We start from the raw sequence: 17,593 nt of genomic DNA, 5'->3' as shown, positions 1-17,593 counted from the left end.
AACATCAGAAAACCATCACCAGCCTCTCCGGTGCAGTGTTCATGGGGATGCCATCAATTGCAGGCACATATCAAAAGAAGGGAGAAGTTATCCATTCAAAAAGGGACTCTGGAACTGTCTTTTGGGGATCGGTCTGGCAAACAGGTTGTTATCATTTTAGCCTACGCCACGGTGCTTACAGACAGGGGACGCACAAGTTTTATTCCATGTGTTGTTGACGGCTTTGGGTTTTCCGGCTTGCATGGCCATGTTCCAGAAGCATTCTCTCCTGAAGTTTCACTCACATCTATGGCAGGCATCCTTGAAAACTAAGCAAGGGATGTTTATATCTCTGTGGAAGGTCCAGGGTGGGAGAAAGAACTCTTGTCTGTTGGAGTGTGAATGTTGCAATTAATCATCTTGATTAGTATTGGAAAGCCTTGCAGCTTCAAAGCCTGGCTGATTCCTTTGTTGGGAGGTGTTACCTGGCCCTGATTATTTCGTGTCTGGAATACCCATTTTCAGGGTGTCATTCTTTATTTACTGTCCTGATTTTAAAAGTTTTTTAAAAATACATATAGGCAGTTTTACATCAAGAGACCCATTGACTGCATAGGGAAGCTGATGAAAAAACACAACCTACAAGCTATCTGCAGACCCACTATGAAAATCCAACAAATGCTACATTCAGCAAAGAACAAGAGCAGGCATGTAGGGGGGGGGGGGAGCTCGAGGGGCTTCATCCCCCCCCCAAATTCTCAGGGTGGTCCGCAAGAAGGCCTTACATTTATTATTTAAACTGTTATGTTTATTCATATCATGATCTGATCACCATGCTCAATATATCCCATATGCATGGGGGTATTGGGATAACGATACCAAAGGTTTGCTTGGGTAGATCCTCTCTCACTCAGACTCAGCCCCCCCCACCCCCCCAAGAATCAAAATCCTGGCTACGGGCCTGGACAAGAGGGATCCTCTCACCTCTGCAGGAGTCTACCATATACTGTGCAGCTGTGGACAAGTCTACATAGGGACCACCAAACGCAGCAGCATGGCCCAGACACGAACCAAGGAACATGAAAGGCACTGCAGACTCACTCAGCCAGAGAAATCAGCCCTAGCAGAACATTTGATGAACCAACTTGGACACAGCATATTATTTGAGAACACAGAAATGCTGGACCACTCCAACAACCACTACGTCAGACTCCACAGAGAACCTATTGAAATCCACAAGCATGTGTACAATTTCAACAGAAAGGAGGAAACCATGAAAATGAAAATAATCTGGTTACCAGTATTAAAAAAACTCTAAAATAAATAAAGAACAACACTCTGAAGACGGGGGAATTCTATGCATGAATCAACCAGGGCCAACTAACAGCTTTCAACAAAGGATTCCTCCAAGCAAGAAGCAGCCAGGCTTTGAAGTTGCAGGGCTATTCAATGCTAATCAAGGTGGCCAATTGCAACATTCACACTTGCCTCCAACAGACAATAGTTCTTTCTCTCACCCTGGACATTCCACAGATAAATAAATCCCACTTGCCTAGTTGCCAGAAAATCTCACAACCTCCGAGGATGCCATAGATGTGGGCGAAACATGGAATGGACGAAGGATTGGGGGAAATCCAACCCCAAATAGGGAAACAAGTTGTCCAGGAACACCTGGCCACTCTAAACGAATTCAAGTCCCCAGGGCCAGATCAGCTACATCCAAGAGTATTGAAGGAACTAGCGGAAGTTATTTCAGAACCACTGGCAATCATCTTCGAGAGTTCTTGGAGAACAGGAGAAGTCCCAGCAGATTGGAGGAGGGCGAATGTGGTCCCTATCTTCAAGAAGGGAAAAAAGAACGACCCAAACAATTACCGTCCGGTCAGCCTCACATCAATACCAGGCAAGATTCTGGAAAAGATCATTAAGGAAGTGGTCTGCAAACACTTAGAAACAAATGCGGTCATTGCTAATAGTCAACACGGATTTACCAAAAACAAGTCATGCCAGACTAATCTGATCTCTTTTTTCGATAGAGTTACGAGTTGGGTCGATACAGGGAATGCCGTGGATGTAGCATATCTAGATTTCAGTAAGGCCTTCGACAAAGTCCCCCACGACCTTCTGGCAAACAAACTAGTAAAATGTGGGCTAGACAAAACTACGGTTAGGTGGATCTGTAATTGGCTAAGCGAACGAACCCAAAGGGTGCTCACCAATGCGTCGTCTTCATCATGGAAAGAAGTGACAAGTGGAGTGCCGCAGGGCTCCGTCCTGGGCCCGGTTCTGTTCAACATCTTTATTAACGACTTAGACGAAGGGTTAGAAGGCACGATCATCAAGTTTGCAGATGACACCAAACTCGGAGGGATAGCTAACACTCCAGAAGACAGGAGCAGAATTCAAAATGATCTTGACAGACTAGAGAGATGGGCCGAAACTAACAAAATGAAGTTCAACAGGGACAAATGCAAGATACTTCACTTCGGCAGAAAAAATGGAAATCAAAGATACAGAATGGGGGACGCCTGGCTTGACAGCAGTGTGTGCGAAAAAGATCTTGGAGTCCTCGTGGACAACAAGTTAAACATGAGCCTACAATGTGATGCGGCAGCTAAAAAAGCCAATGGGATTTTGGCCTGCATCAATAGGGGAATAACGTCTAGATCCAGGGAAGTCATGCTCCCCCTCTATTCTGCCTTGGTCAGACCACACCTGGAATACTGTGTCCAGTTTTGGGCACCGCAGATGAAGGGAGATGCTGACAAGCTGGAAAGCGTCCAGAGGAGGGCAACTAAAATGATTAAGGGTCTGGAGAACAAGCCCTATGAGGAGAGGCTTAAAGAGCTGGGCATGTTTAGCCTGCAGAAGAGAAGGCTGAGAGGAGACATGATAGCCATGTACAAATATGTGAGGGGAAGTCATAGGGAGGAGGGAGCAAGCTTATTTTCTGCTGCCCTGCAGACTAGGACACGGAACAATGGCTTCAAACTACAGGAAAGGAGATTCCACCTGAACATCAGGAAGAACTTCCTCACTGTGAGGGCTGTTCGGCAGTGGAACTCTCTCCCCCGGGCCGTGGTGGAGGCTCCTTCTTTGGAGGCTTTTAAGCAGAGGCTGGATGGCCATCTGTCGGGGGTGCTTTGAATGCGATTTCCTGCTTCTTAGCGGGGGGTTGGACTAGATGGCCCTTGAGGTCTCTTCCAACTCTACTATTCTATGATTCTATGATTCTATGAAACATCAGGAGGTAATGCTTCTGGAACATGGCCATACAGCCTGAAAAACTCACAGCAACCCAAACAGGTTGTTATCATTTTTGCCTTCTCCATGGTGCTTGCAGACAGAGGACTAACAACTTTAATTCAACTAACCATTACACTATGTAACATGATTTTTGTTCCTGTGTTATAAATGTCATTTCCTAATTGGTTCCATCATAACAACATGGAAAAAGTTTATTAAATCCTGCAGCGCATTTTGCTATAGTTTTTCAATTAGTATCTCAACCAATTCAACATAGTTTGTGGCAGTCTCAAAAACGTTTCTGGAGTAACAACTACTTTCAAAGTAAGGACTACACAATTAAACAGAAAAGAACACTTTCAAACCAGGAACAGAAAAGTTTTTAAATTTTGTTACATAGTGTTCATTCTAACATCCTTATACATAAAGTCTGTTTGCATGTATTTTGTGTATCTTACTTCCAAGTAAATGTACCTAGGATGCTGTGTATTACTCCTGCCTTAATATTAGCCTTAATATTTTCCAGTGCTTAATAAGTACACTTCTGATTGGTGCCTGAGCAGGCTCAACTACACAGCAATCTTAGTGGTCCCATTTTTCCCAATCGTTTTGGGGTATGGACAGCCCCCCATTCTCATCTGTCCCTCTTTTGGGGGCCTGTGCACTAAATCTAAATGGAAGTGCTTGTAAACATCTCTTGTGGAGATTTCTTCCAGTTCAAGGGAGACTGTGATATACATTATTGGATCTTCCCGCATGCCCCCCCTCCTTTTGGTCAAGTTTTTCCTGCAGTACTCCAGGTTCAAGAAAATATTTCCTTCCCCCTCCAGAGAAATGTAAAGTCATCAATATAGCATGTGATTCATTTGAAACAAACCAACAAACCATAATTTCACTTCCGATGGATGATGCGCACAGTTATAAATGGATCCAAGCACATCAACAAACACTCTCTGCTGTCAACACTGGGATAATCTCACTGGCTCTGTTGCAATAATTCTGGAGTAAATCGCTTGGGGTGTAGAGTGAAGTCAATGGCAAGTGTTCTGTTTTATTTTAATAAACTTGGATTGGACCCTTGTCTTTTTCAGAGAAGGAGTCTAACTTACCCGCCCCCCCAAATCTCCTGCAACCAATGTAATGCTTCCAGAGAAACAGGTAAGAATGTGCTACTTGATCCATCCCAGACCACGATGATGATGACAAGCAGACAAGTGCAAGGTTTGTGTGTGTGTGTGTGTGTGTGTGTGTGTGTGTGTGTGTGAAAAGGAGGTTGCCATATGGCAAGGATGGTTGCTAGGAACCAAGCAAGGGAATTCCCTAGGTCCCCCCTTACTATTTCCCCCCCATGTGTGAACAAAAAAACCAAAACAAAAACAGCATCTCAAACTAATTTTATATCAGAAACATGACATGCGGACTTGCAGACTGTAACACTCCCCCTTTTTCTTCTTGATGTGGACTATTCTCCCATGAAAAATAAGCAGTTTAGGAAAGTTTCTCAGTTTATCAGTCAAGATCACAGATATTATGCAGTTCCTATTTTGCAACAGACTCTGTGGACCACTGAATCACAGTAGGATATTTTTTCCGTAATAGGTACTTTCTATGAATAGAGAGAGCACTACAACAGGAGGAGAGACGTATTTGGAATGCTTGGCACAATTGAGTGAGTCTACAGCATGGAAGATGTGGCTCTGATTTTTCTCACTGCGTGTGTAGAAGTCAGTCGTAAGCAAAACATTCCACCTTTCAGGGCTCGTTAAACTTGGTGTCCTCCCCATATCTACACAAATCAAAAAATAAAGACAAAAAAGAGAGAATGTATGAAGACTGCTCATTTGTTTTTAACTTCTATACTCAGTCTTTTCTACTTAAAGCTGAAGGCAGCATACATGGTTTCTTTCAGTGTGTTTAAGTAACACCCATCCTGTGAGGTAGACAGAACTCAGAGGCAATGACTGGTCTAAGTTAATCCAGTAAGTTTCATGGCTAAGTAAGGATTTGAACCTGGTTTCCCCATCCAAGTCTAGCACTCTCACCCAAAAGGATTTTAGTTTATGGTGCTTTTATTTCCCTGCAACAATCCTATGAAGTGGGTAGGCTGACAAATGGTAAGTTGCTCAATGGTATCCAAGATAGGCTTTATGGTTGAGTAGCAATGTGAATCTACATCTTTTCAGCTTAACTGGCAGCCAATAGGATGTACCAGGCACTGGCATGGTGAAGCTTGGATCCCTGTCCTCAACTATGCTGGTGGGCATGGCCAGGTGACTGTGTCTCAAGCACAGGAATGCTCACATTTTGATATGTTATAGTGGACCCTCTCAGAACGCAGACGGGAACATTTGGCTGTTGTGTGCCTGAGTCTACAAAGCTCGGTTGTGAAATGTCTTGTCTCCATTCAGCAATGGTTAATAGTATATTTTGAAGTTCAGGTAATCATCATGGCAGGTGAAACAAGATGAACCCCAAATTTGGAAATCTTTAGCAAAAAACAAACAATTCAAGCAAGATCAGGTCTTTTGTGATACTAATAGATCTTAATTGTGTGTTCAAAACAAAGCTACTCCCAAATACAATATATTTTTGTTGAAAACATTCATTCCTTGTTGGGCTACTTTGAAGGGACAGAAAAGTTTGTCTAGGCTTGAATTGGGGGCTTGTTGGATGATATCATTGTTCCTACTAATCAAAAAGTCCCCAAAACTAACAGCTCCCCCCCCCCCAAAAAAACCCTTTCCTTACACATTGGTAGAATTTTCAGAGATGATTTGTGGAATCTATTTTATTCCCATCTACCCTTTACAAAATAAGTGTCTAGAGGATGTGTTTTCAATGAATTATGCTTGCAATCTCTCCCCTCCTTTCCCACCACAGCATAATACAGGATGTAACCTCTTTCCAACACCACATTGGTTTTGAAAGTTTAAAAATCTCCTGTCCATTTTTATAGGAAAAAATCCTTTTCATTTGTAAAAATTCCATTAAAAGGAGTTATGGTAAGTAATACACATTTCCAGATTTATGAGGCATCCCAAAACCTATATTTACTTGGACGGCTGCAACCAAAAGGCTGCATTTACCCACTTCTGAGTAAATAATAGACACACCAAACTATGTACAACATGCTTACAAAAATGGAAACTTAACCAGGTAAACAGAATGCCGCTCAAAAAATGCCCAAATATGGTAGATGATCATTGGAAAGTGAAGAATTCCTATTACGCAGATCATTGAATCATAAAATGACTGTGTTGGACAACCAAGAGGCCAAGTTATTTAAGATGGCCCATGTATTAGTGAGCCAAAGAACTTACTGCAAAGGGAGATGAAAATGAAGGCTGCCAATGGATTAAATCATTTCAAGGAATTAATCATTTGTGTTTAAAGGAATTCATTTATAGACTAATCTGTTAAACCCAGGCAGTTTTTATTTTCATATCCATATCACTATTATTACTACTACTGTTATATGCAAATGCTAATTCAGTGCTAGAATAAAAAGAGCTTAAGAAGCAAGCAAATAGGCCTTTATCTACAAAAGCTGTCAGATAACATGTTACCTACCTATTTTCCCCAATTCAGTAACTACACTGCTGAGCTCAAGTTTATCAAGATGGTGAAGATCCCATGACTTTGTTGGTGGGATTGTAAGAGGTATAGGCCTTCATGTGAATAGGAAGGAAGTGAGAAGACAGCCTTGAGCTAAATGAGACCAAAGTGTCATATAGTCTCCCTTTCTATAGACAGATTATGGCAGACATCCTATAGGTTGATGCCAATTAAGGTAGATCCTTTCAATCAACTGTTGCTTGTTGAGTCATCATCTAGGAAATAGTATTGATTCCATAAGTCTACTCTAGTTGGAAATAGCAACTGAATCCAGGCCTGTATGCACTTTCCTGAAAGTAAGACTCAGTGAACTCAGTGAAGTTTGTTTCTGAGAGGGCATGGATTGGCTTAGATTACTCTGTCGACTATAATGTACAATCATTTCCAACAAAGGACAAAGTTTCTCTATTTCAAAAGAGACTAGTCCTAACAATTAACAAAACTATTGCATCTGAATCAGCCCAGGAGAAACTGAGGCCCTTTCTACACTGCCCTATATCGCAGGATTTGGTCCCAGATTATCTGCTTTGAACTGGATTATTTGAATCTCCACTGCCAGATAATCTGGGATAAGAAGATAATCTGGAACCAGATCCTGGGATATAGGGGCAGTGTAGAAGGGGCCTAAAGTGTCTGCATATCTTTGCTATGCAACATCTAGTCCCTAGTTGGCCAATCTTTTTTAGGCCAGAGGAATGGAAAGACAACATTATCATGAAAGCTGGGAGAAAGGGGAGTGATTTATGCTGACATTGCTGCTACCCAGGCAGAATTGGACCAAAATATTTCACGTTATGTAATTATGGCACTATGGTTCCAGTTTAACTACCATGGTGGCATCCTGTGGAATCTTTGGGTTTCTTACTTAGTGGGGCACCATAGCTTTTTGGCTAAGGATGTTAAATATCTTTCTGTGAATTGCCAATTCCAGGATTCCATAGGAAGGTGCCAGGGTAATTAAAATAGAATCATAGTGCTATAATCATATAGTATGAAAAGATTCTATAGCAGTCACAGATTTTCTCTGGAACCCAGTCAGCATATTATACTTTCAGCAAATTTTATTGACCCTATAACAACAACAACAACAACAACAACAACAACAACAACAACTTTATTTTTGTATCCCACCCCATCTCCCTGAAGGGACTCAGGGCGGCTCACATGGGGACAAAGCCCGGTTCATCATAAAATACAATATCAAGTACATTTAAAAACAATAACACATAAGAAGCATATAAAACAAGCATATAAACAATAAAACAGTAAACAAGGTGCTGTCAAGGAATTCAGTGGGGTCAGGCAATAACATATATCTGTGTGCAATGATTCCAATTTCTGGACCCTACCACCCCACAAAAAGCAAAAAGTGAATGGCAAGCTTTCACATATTGAGCAATTTAGTAGAGGTGTTGTTTCCACTCCATTCACAACAAGTGGGGGAGTATATGTGAACAAGTGTAGATCCAGTTTTTTTTAAAAAAACTTTCCTCATAATGCCAAGAAGCATATCATCAGCATGGGCATCTGGAGAGCTTGGGGGGAAGTGGATGTCTCCCAAGTCTCTCAATGTCTCTCAAGTCTAATGCGCCATCGAATGTAATGCACACCTCAGTTTTCAGAACCTTGAAATGAAGGATTTGCTGCCGAATGTAATGCAGAGTGGCAAAAAGCATTAGATTTGAGTAAATACAGTAACTTCATCAGGGTCTGGCTGTAGAACAGAAAAAAGCAGCTGGTTCGTGATCACCTAGAAAATCAGCTACATGACTAAGATTTAAAGCAGGTATGGGCAAACTTCGGCCCTCCAGGTGTTTTGGACTTCAACTCCCACAATTCCTAACAGCTGGTAGGCTGTTAGGGATTGTGGGAGTTGAAGTTCAAAACACCTAGAGGGTTGAAGTTTGCCCATGCCTGATTTAGAGACTTGTAAACCAATCAAGGGATTGATTCACACATGCATAGCCATCTCACGAGTATTTAAATTCACCACCAAATAATGGAGTATGTAAACTTTTCTTATTGAAGATTGGTGTCCGTGATGACATTTGAACTGTTTGTGACATTTGAATCTCTGTTGGCAGTTTTGTACACCCCTTGTCATAAAGAAGTGATGGATTAGCCTGGATTTTATCACATCAGTCATGGATCACCATGCTTCAGACATTGCTAGACAGACAAAGCATGACTAAGGCGTTGCGCTTTCTTTGCCTGACAAATGTGGGCATCCATTGGACATCCAATTACTCCTCATAAAAAGCAACCATTTCATTCAGGATTTTTCAGTGACAGTAGTGCAGAACATTTGGCCTCGAGCTGTTTTAGACTACACTTCTCTGAATTGTATGCCAATATTCAAGTTGTGTGTGGGAGTGCTTCTGGGAACTGAAGTCTTTCCCCTAAGACTGGTACAATGAAAATATCTAATTCTGGTCTGCTTTTTATGGATGGCATGATGTGAACAGAACTAAATTGGGTGCTAGCTATGTTTGGTTGGCTCCATGACTCATTAAATATGTTTTGTGCAGATGTGGTAATGACGAAGTAAAAAAAAACAACAACAAACATTCCCATTGCTATCAGTGTGCTTTGTTTCCTTGCCTCCTTATATAACATTATGCCTCCATTTGAGGGGGAGGGGGAAAGGGGGGAATACACAGGCTGTCATTGATATTCAGGATTGTCAAAATGGGCTCATTTCAACTTACATGCAGGTGTTTATACAGCAGCTCATTTTCAGGCTGTATATTTTTTCTGGTAAAACTAGGAATTCACTGCATTGGCAACACAGTTGTGTTTATACAGCTATAGGTGGAATGTGTGTTTCGGCATGAGCTTCAACTGGTGGTAAGTCTTGTTAAAAGAAGATGAAGAAAGTACAGGTGTGGATCTTTGGAATCCTTTCTTTTCGTGTTTATCCATCTTCTTTTTCAATGCAGTGCCCCTTTTCTCCAAAGAAGTCACTTGATCAAGTATCAGACATACTGAAAAACCTTGGCAGGACTGCAGGAAAGTGGCTAGACTCAGCGTGTTTGTGTACTTAAAGAAAGAATCTTGCACATTTTCGACCTTCAGTCGCGGCTATTTTCTTATAAGAGCCACTGGAGGTCTCAGCCAGCCCTCAAAACGGAAATCAAAGGCTCCCAGAGAAACACACCCGAAGAATGTGAACCTGATCCAAGAATGGTACGCAATGCTCCTCACACGGGACTGTCCCGCCTCATTGGAAGCCTAGAGCCGTATATGGACATCTCCACTCTGAGCTATTTATCATCCTGATGGGCTTCTCTAAGCTGCTCAGCAGGCCTTCCCAGCTCGTCTAGGGTTTAATGATGTACATTAATTCCCCTCCCTAAATGCTTGCCAGAATCCTCCTTCCCCCCAAAGTTTAATAAATATTATCTTGCACTCCTAAGGGATCCTGCTTAACCATACATTAAACCAGTATTTACTGAAAGTGCCCATTCCAGGCAAGGCTTGCTGTTTTGCCTTAGAGCTGGAAATGAAGTACAAATAAAGTAGTTTTACTTTATATCCGGAATTTGCTTCAATCATGTTTATTTAAAAGTTCATTCACTGGCTCATTCAATATATATTGAAACTATATAAGTTTCCACATTTAAACACCAGCTTGGAGAAAAGGATTCCAAGATTTCCATCTTGCTTGTCACTCTAAGGTGCTATTTATGGAAGGGAGGCACCTATGTTTCTGGTGAGAAAGGTAAACAGAGCTAAAAAAAAGTTACTTTTTTGGGGATATAGTTCCTGGGATCTGCAGTCTTTATGGCCAGTGGCAAAGCTGGTTGCAGGATTCTGGAATCGGTAGTCTAAAAAAAAGAAAGAAAAAGGATTTGGTTTTGAGGTTTAAAAGCAACAACAAATACTCCTTAATTATACTAACCCATCCCTCAAGTTCACAGCTTTTCTGTAAAATTGATATGGAAACCTCTGTCCCACAGGAATTTTCCATCTGGTCCATCAGCTTTTCTCCAGAGTCTGATCACTTAATTTTCCCATTCTGTCTTTCCAGGCAGGAAAGGTCCTTATACCCAACAGCAGTGGATTGGAGATTAGAGATTCTTGCTGGTCAATACCTATTCAAGATTTATTTATTTATTTATTTACTTATTTATTTCCCTGTTTATACCCCAACTTTCTCTTTTGCTGGAGCCTATCTCTGCCCTCTGGTGCAATACAGGCAGCCCCCAAGTTATGAACAAAATATGGTTTGTAGGTTTGTTCTTAAGTTGAAATGGTTTAGAAGTCAATACATTTTCCCCCCGCTACTTCATGATTTGCTTATCATGGACTCACTGTTTTGCGGGAAATATATTTATTTATTTATCCACCCCATTGCTGCTTTTAATAGTGACCTTTCTCCCTCTTGCAAGCCCCGGGGAGAGTGAAGTCCTTCTTACCAGTGCCAGCGGGTCACTTGCTTTGTATCTGCCATGTTACCCAGGCTGCCTCTGCTCCTGCAGTCAGGGAAGAAGGAAGGCTGCTCTGCCTGGTAAGTGAGCGAACGAGCGAGGGTGAGAGAGAGAGTGAGGGCAGGCGGCAGCAGAGGAGCGTGGAAGAGGCAGAGAGGTCCCCTTTTCTGCCACCGCTCCAGCCAGCCACACCGGGAAACATGGAAGACTCAGAAGAGGGACTTGGAGGTCCCACCCCCCCTTCCAAGTCCTCCACGTCTGCCAGCTGGAGTGGTGGCAGAAAAAGGAGCCCCACCGCCTCTTCCACGCCCTCACTCTCTCCTTCTTCCCTGGCTGCAGGAGCAGCGGCAGCCAGGGAAGGGGCCTGCCAGCGCTGGTAAGAAAGGCTTCACTCTCCCCGGGGCTTGCAAGGAGGAGAAAGGCCACTTAACTATTAAAATAATATTTAGAGATTAAAATAAAAAGAGTGCTGCTACTTTGTGGATTTTCACTTATCCTAGAACATAACCCCCACGATAAGTGGGGGAACATTGTACATGTACATTTTAACTCTCTCTCTCTCTCTCTCTCTCTCTCTCTCTCTCTCTCTCTCTCTCTCTCTCTCTCTCTCTCTCTCTCTCTCTCCATACATATGTATAGCCTAGGGAAGGGTTAACCCTTGTGGTGTTTGTTTTACTGTCTGTGGCCCTGTTTAGAATATTTCACCTAATTTTTTCCCTGTGATAATTGGATTTTGAAAAAAAAATGGCTTTTTGTGGAAACAAGGTTTTGTGAAAAAGCTTCTGTGGAGACATCTTTTCCCCATGATAACTTTTTGAGGGTTGAATTTTCCTTCCTAGAAGTATATTTCCCTCTCTTTCTGTTTTCTCACCTATGAGTCATTTGTACTTTGGATGTTTGTAATTCAGGAACTGCCTGAATATAATTGTATATAATGGGATTTGACCATCCATAGATTTTGGTATCCAAGGGTCTCCTGGAACCAAACTCTTGCAGATACTAAGGGCCCACATTATGACTTTTCTAACTATAGCCTCTGTACAATTTTCAGCATTGGCTGCAAAAAGGCATCTCAATAGTCTAACCACAAGGAAATGAAGATATGAATAAGAGAGACCAGAACTGCCTTTCTTAGAGGGGGGTAAAGCTGATGCTGAATAAAGGCACATTTGGCTGCCCCAGAAACTATATCTAGGAGAACCATATTCTTCTACAAGTGGTGAACCTTGGTCTATCAACAGGTGTGCAACACTGTCCACAACAATTCAGCTTTTCTATTGACCAAAATAACTTCCGTCTTTCCTTGATGTTGGGACTCAATCTTACTTTGTTTTCCACATCCACTTCTTCACTGCTTCAACATATCAGGATTTCCACATCTTATTTGTAGAAATTGAGAGACAGAGAATATTATCAGCATGAAAAAGTCATCCCAAACTGTAAATGACCTTCTACAGTCATGTAAACATTGAAAAGATAGGGGAAAATATTGAGCACTGAGGAAAGCCATAAGCTAATAGTCATTATAGCAAATAGCATTCCCCTAGACCCAATTTATGGGAATAAATCAGAAAGAATCAAAATAGGAAAATATCAGGTCAAAAGGATATTATGACCACTAGTATCAAATGCTATAGAAAGGTCTAAGCATAGTAGTTCCCAACCAGTGGTCCATGGACCACAGGTGGTCCGCAAGAAACAGAAATGTGGGCCATGGGGTTTTTTCCAGAAAATCTGAGTCGGCTCAGTGTGGCTGTTGAGGAAGTGGCCCTGCAGGTATAATCCCCCTGAAAACACGCATCCTTCTCCTGCTGACCCTCCCTTCTCCTTTGTTCCAGAGCCCTGGCTTCTGTTAGCACTCAGGCTTAGAGCATTTCTCTCCCCTGCCATCTGGGCTTACAAGAGGGGACTTAACATTGGGCAAAGGGAGGGGGCAAGAATGGAAGTGTTGGATCCTTCCTTCCTTGCCTGGGCTTGAAACTGCTGTCGCTGGAGCCCGTTTTGCAGGCCCAGGTGACAGGGGGCTGGGTTACAAGGAGATTGCAGATGGGGCTCTGGCAGTAGTCTCCTCAAGAGCAGGTAAAGAAGGCTCCAACACTGAGCAAAGGCAGGAAGCAGGAATAGTGACATTGAATCCTTCATTCCTTACCTGCTTTTGAGGCAAGAAAGGAATCCCTGTTCACAGGCTGGATTGCAAGGAGGAGGCTGCCATCAAAGCCTGCAGTTCAGTGAAGGTGGGGGCGAGGGAAGCTCCATCACTGGGTTCTCTTGAGGAAGCAAGAGAAAGGAAGGAAGCACGTGGGTGCACTTTCTCCCTTTGGCTGAGCCAGTGGAAGAGCGCTCCGGAACCTATTCTGCCAGACTGGATAATAATAAAAATAATAATAATAATAATAATAACTTTATTTTTATACCCCGCCTCTATCTCCCCAAAGGGGACTCAGGGTGGCTTACATGGGGCCAAGCCCGAATAAAAACAGTAGCAGTATAAAACACAGCAATAGACAAAAACATGCACAATTTTAAAAAAAATTTAAACATTAGCCAATAAAAAACAAAAACTAATAAAAACATGGATTAAAACAGAGAGATTGTAAAAGTAGACTGGGTAAGGTGCACCATATAAATATTGTAAACACGAGGTGACTGATAAAGTGCTGCAAATTCTTGGAAGTGCAAATTGGGATGGGAATAGACCCTGTGTCTATATCGAGTTGACAAAGGTAAAAAGTGCAAACCGGTACAAGAATGGTTACAGATACAGATTGCTTCTGGATTAGCAATCTTTATCTAAAGGCCTGAGTAAAGAGCCAGGTTTTCAAGCTCTTTCTGAATGCTACCAGGGTGGGGGCTTGCCTGATTTCCCTGGGGAGCGAGTTCCAGAGCCGGGGGGCCACCACGGAGAAGGCCCTCTCTCTCATCTCCACCAACCGTGCTTGTGACAGAGGTGGGAGCGAGAGGAGGGCCTCCCCCGACGAACGAAGAGATCGTGCAGGTTCGTAGGGGGAGAGGCGATCACTAAGGTAGGAGGGTCCCAAACCGTTCAGGGCTTTGTAGGTGATCACTTGCACCTTGAATTGGGTCCGGGAGGTAAACGGCAGCCAGTGGAGCTCCTTAAGCAGGAGGGTTGACCGCTCCCTATAATTAGCTCCAGTTAGAAGCAAGGCTGCTGAACGTTGAACTAGTTGGAGTTTCCGGGCCGTCTTCAAGGGCAGCCCCACGTAGAGTGCATTGCAATAGTCCAGTCTAGAGGTAACTAAGGCATGGACCACCGTGGCCAGATCAGACTTCACGAGGTAAGGTCGCAGTTGGCGCACGAGTTTTAACTGTGCAAAGGCCCTCCCGGCCACCGCCGACACCTGAGCATCAAGCATCAGCGCTGAGTCCAGGAGGACCCCCAAAATGCGGACCTGTGCCTTCAGGGGGAGTGCGACCCTGTCAAGCACAGGTAGCCACCCAATACCCTGATCGGACATACGACTGACCTGGAGGACCTCTGTCTTGTCGGGATTAAGCTTCAGCTTATTCGCCCTCATCCAGCCCATCACAGCTGCCAAGCATTGGTTCAGTATCTGGGGGGCTTCCTTGGAGTTGGGTGGAAAGGAGTAGTAGAGTTGGGTGTCATCTGCGTAGAGATGGCACCGAACTCCAAAACTCCGAACTCTGGATGACCTCTCCCAGTGGTTTCATGTAGATGTTAAAAAGCATGGGGGACAGAATGGAACCTTGCGGGACCCCACAGGTCAATGGCCAGGGGTCCGAGCAGGTGTCCCCCAGCTTCACCAACTGGGAACGACCCTCCAGGAAGGACTGAAGCCACGACAGAGCCGTGCCCCCAAGGCCCATCCCAGAGAGCCGTCCCAGAAGGATACCATGGTCGATGGTATCGAAAGCCGCTAAGATGTCCAAGAGAACCAGCAGGGTCACACTCCCCCTGTCCAGTTCCCTGCGGAGGTCATCCACCAAGGCGACCAAAGCCGTCTCAGTACTGTGCCCAGGTCTAAAGCCAGACTGCGATGGGTCCAGAAAATCGGTGTCATCCAGGAAACCCTGGAGCTGCGAGGCAACCACCTGCTCCAGGACCTTGCCCAAGAAAGGGAGGTTCAAGATTGGTCTGTAGTTGTTTAGAATGGTCGGATCTTGAAGCTGAAGAACAGGAGCCTAATATCTGGGCTTTAAAAGCCAGTCTGGGAGTCTATTACTATAAAGATCTAGTCTACTATTACTCAATGCCACAAAATGTGCATTGTATTGAGCCATAGTATGGATCCTAGTGAAAGAAATGCAAACTCAATCACATTGATTTTTTTCTATAAGTCTTATTATGGTGTTTTTTTTTTATCACAAAATAAAAATGTATATATGAGAATGTTAATATGATTAAGACATTCTAGTTATTTAAAAACTTTTTAAAATTATTTTTGTCTGGGTGGTGGGGTGAAGGGTTGATTGATCTTGATGGTCCACGATGTATCCAATTTTTGTCTTGGTGACCCACGGTTCCTTAAAGGTTGGGAAACACTGGTCTAGCAGAATCAACAGATTCATGCACTCCTTGTCCACTTGCTAGTAGGCCATTCACCAAGGTGACCACAGCTTCTTCTGTCACCAGGTCAGAACTGAATCAGGATTGGAATAGACCTTCCCACCTCAAATGTGTAGATTGGTTGCCATCATAATTGCTAGTTGCAATATCCTGTCACTTGGATTTGTGTCACTTGGCTCCAATCAGCCTCATACCTTATGAATTCTAATGTCTTTCAGATTTTATGAATTGTTTTGTGATTTTTAAACATGATTTTGTTTAAATTTTAGGAAATTTCATATGTAATGTTAGCATTTTGTCCATCACTAAGATCCACCATTTCATATTTACCTACACGTGTATGTGCAATTCCTAGTACAATGTCTTCAAGGTACCCTAAAATATTGACATAGTTTTGCATCTTGCCAAGTTAATTATTGTTGATAAAATGATATATAAATTTATGCATATCATGTTTCTGTTGTTTTGCCACAAGGGGCTTCAAATTTGGTTACAATCACATAATAATAAATGACATAAAATAATTAGAATTTTAAAACCTCAAACAATCAGCAGCTATTTTGGTACTTTATCTCATACTCAGACATAAAGCAAACCTAATTCTCAGAAATCCTGGCCAAGATAAAAAGCATCTTTTCAGATCTGCTTAACATTGCAATGAAATGAGTCCATTGCAATGGAATTCCACACTAATATTATCACCAACAGGGCTGTATTGATTATAGAGTTTAATCTTGTCTGTTTAGAGCTGGGTTCATTACTAAGTGGCACTAAAATGCATAATTCTGATGTTATCATATATACTTGGGCATGAGTGAAACTTCTGTTTAATCTACACAATGCTTTGTTACTTTTTCCCATTCTCTGACTTCACTTGTTCACAATTCATACCAATATTTCTATTTGTGTGTGGTCCTTTTTTTTACCATCAAGCCAGCTGACTTATGACAACCTTATCAACAGAAGAGCTCCAAATCCCTGGTCATCAAGTGGCTTGCTCAGGTCTTGCAAATTCAGGACAACCATGACTTCTTTGGTTGAATCAACCCACCTGTAATGCCTCCTCTTTCATTTTCCTGCTACTTTTCACTTTAGTGGGTATTTTCCAATGAGTCATGATTCATAAAACCCTTCTCCAACACCACATTCCAAATGAGCCGATTGTTTTATTGTTAGCTTTCTTCTCCATTGTATAGCTTTCCCAGCATAGTTAAAAAGAACAATCAAATAAAAGAACATTCTGTCCTTATTATCAATTAATTCACATTCTTCAATATCAATTGTATTAACTAGAATCAACATGGAATTCCTCAGATGAATGCATATTTTATGACATCAAGTGGAAAGTATGCATATTGCCTGGACATGTACCACAATTCCCAAGACATGCTGCTGCCAGTTGCTGTGCATTCTCGGACATGACTTGGACTATGCAAGAAGGTTCTCCTGCCCAAAGATTTCTAGTAAGGAGAGTCAATCATGCAGTTGTGAAACTCTTGGAGGGTTATTGCTTTGTTTTCTTTCTTGAGAGCGTGGTGGCACATCCAAGAAATATTAGGAGGTGGGTTTGGCAGCTCCTTTTTATAAAATATAGCCCATAATACCTGGAATTCATTGGCGATCTCCCATCCAAATATTAACCTGGGCTGGCCAGGCCTGACCTTGGTTAGCTTCCAAGATTAGATGGGATCTGGTGCCTTTGAGGTATGCATAATAGTATGTTTATTGCTAAAGTATTTACTTTAAGGATGGGGTCACAAGGGGTAATATGTATTAG

General features: G+C 42.6%; 2 long non-coding RNA genes across 3 annotated transcripts in view; one reads left to right on the top strand and one right to left on the bottom strand.

The window, feature by feature from the left end:
• Positions 1-7,932: 7,932 nt before the first annotated feature.
• LOC134298424 (uncharacterized) lies at positions 7,933-11,384 on the bottom strand. The gene is made up of 2 exons (XR_010005504.1): positions 11,259-11,384; positions 7,933-10,667 (listed from the first exon to the last, which is right to left on the bottom strand). It is a non-coding gene; the product is annotated as an uncharacterized LOC134298424 (long non-coding RNA).
• The window catches only part of LOC134298425 (uncharacterized), a 33,354-nt gene continuing 27,021 nt past the window's right edge, over positions 11,261-17,593 (top strand). The window contains exon 1 of one of the 2 annotated variants that reach the window (XR_010005508.1): positions 11,261-11,350. This is a non-coding gene — a long non-coding RNA (uncharacterized LOC134298425). Of the gene's footprint in view, positions 11,351-11,548; positions 11,647-17,593 lie in introns of those variants that run through there. The other variant, XR_010005507.1, reaches the window with a different exon arrangement.

This window comes from Anolis carolinensis, chromosome 1 (assembly GCF_035594765.1).
Source record: "Anolis carolinensis isolate JA03-04 chromosome 1, rAnoCar3.1.pri, whole genome shotgun sequence".
NCBI lineage: Eukaryota > Metazoa > Chordata > Lepidosauria > Squamata > Dactyloidae > Anolis > Anolis carolinensis.
The sequence above is the reverse complement of the archived record's forward strand: the minus strand, read 5'-3'. Positions and strand labels throughout refer to the sequence as shown.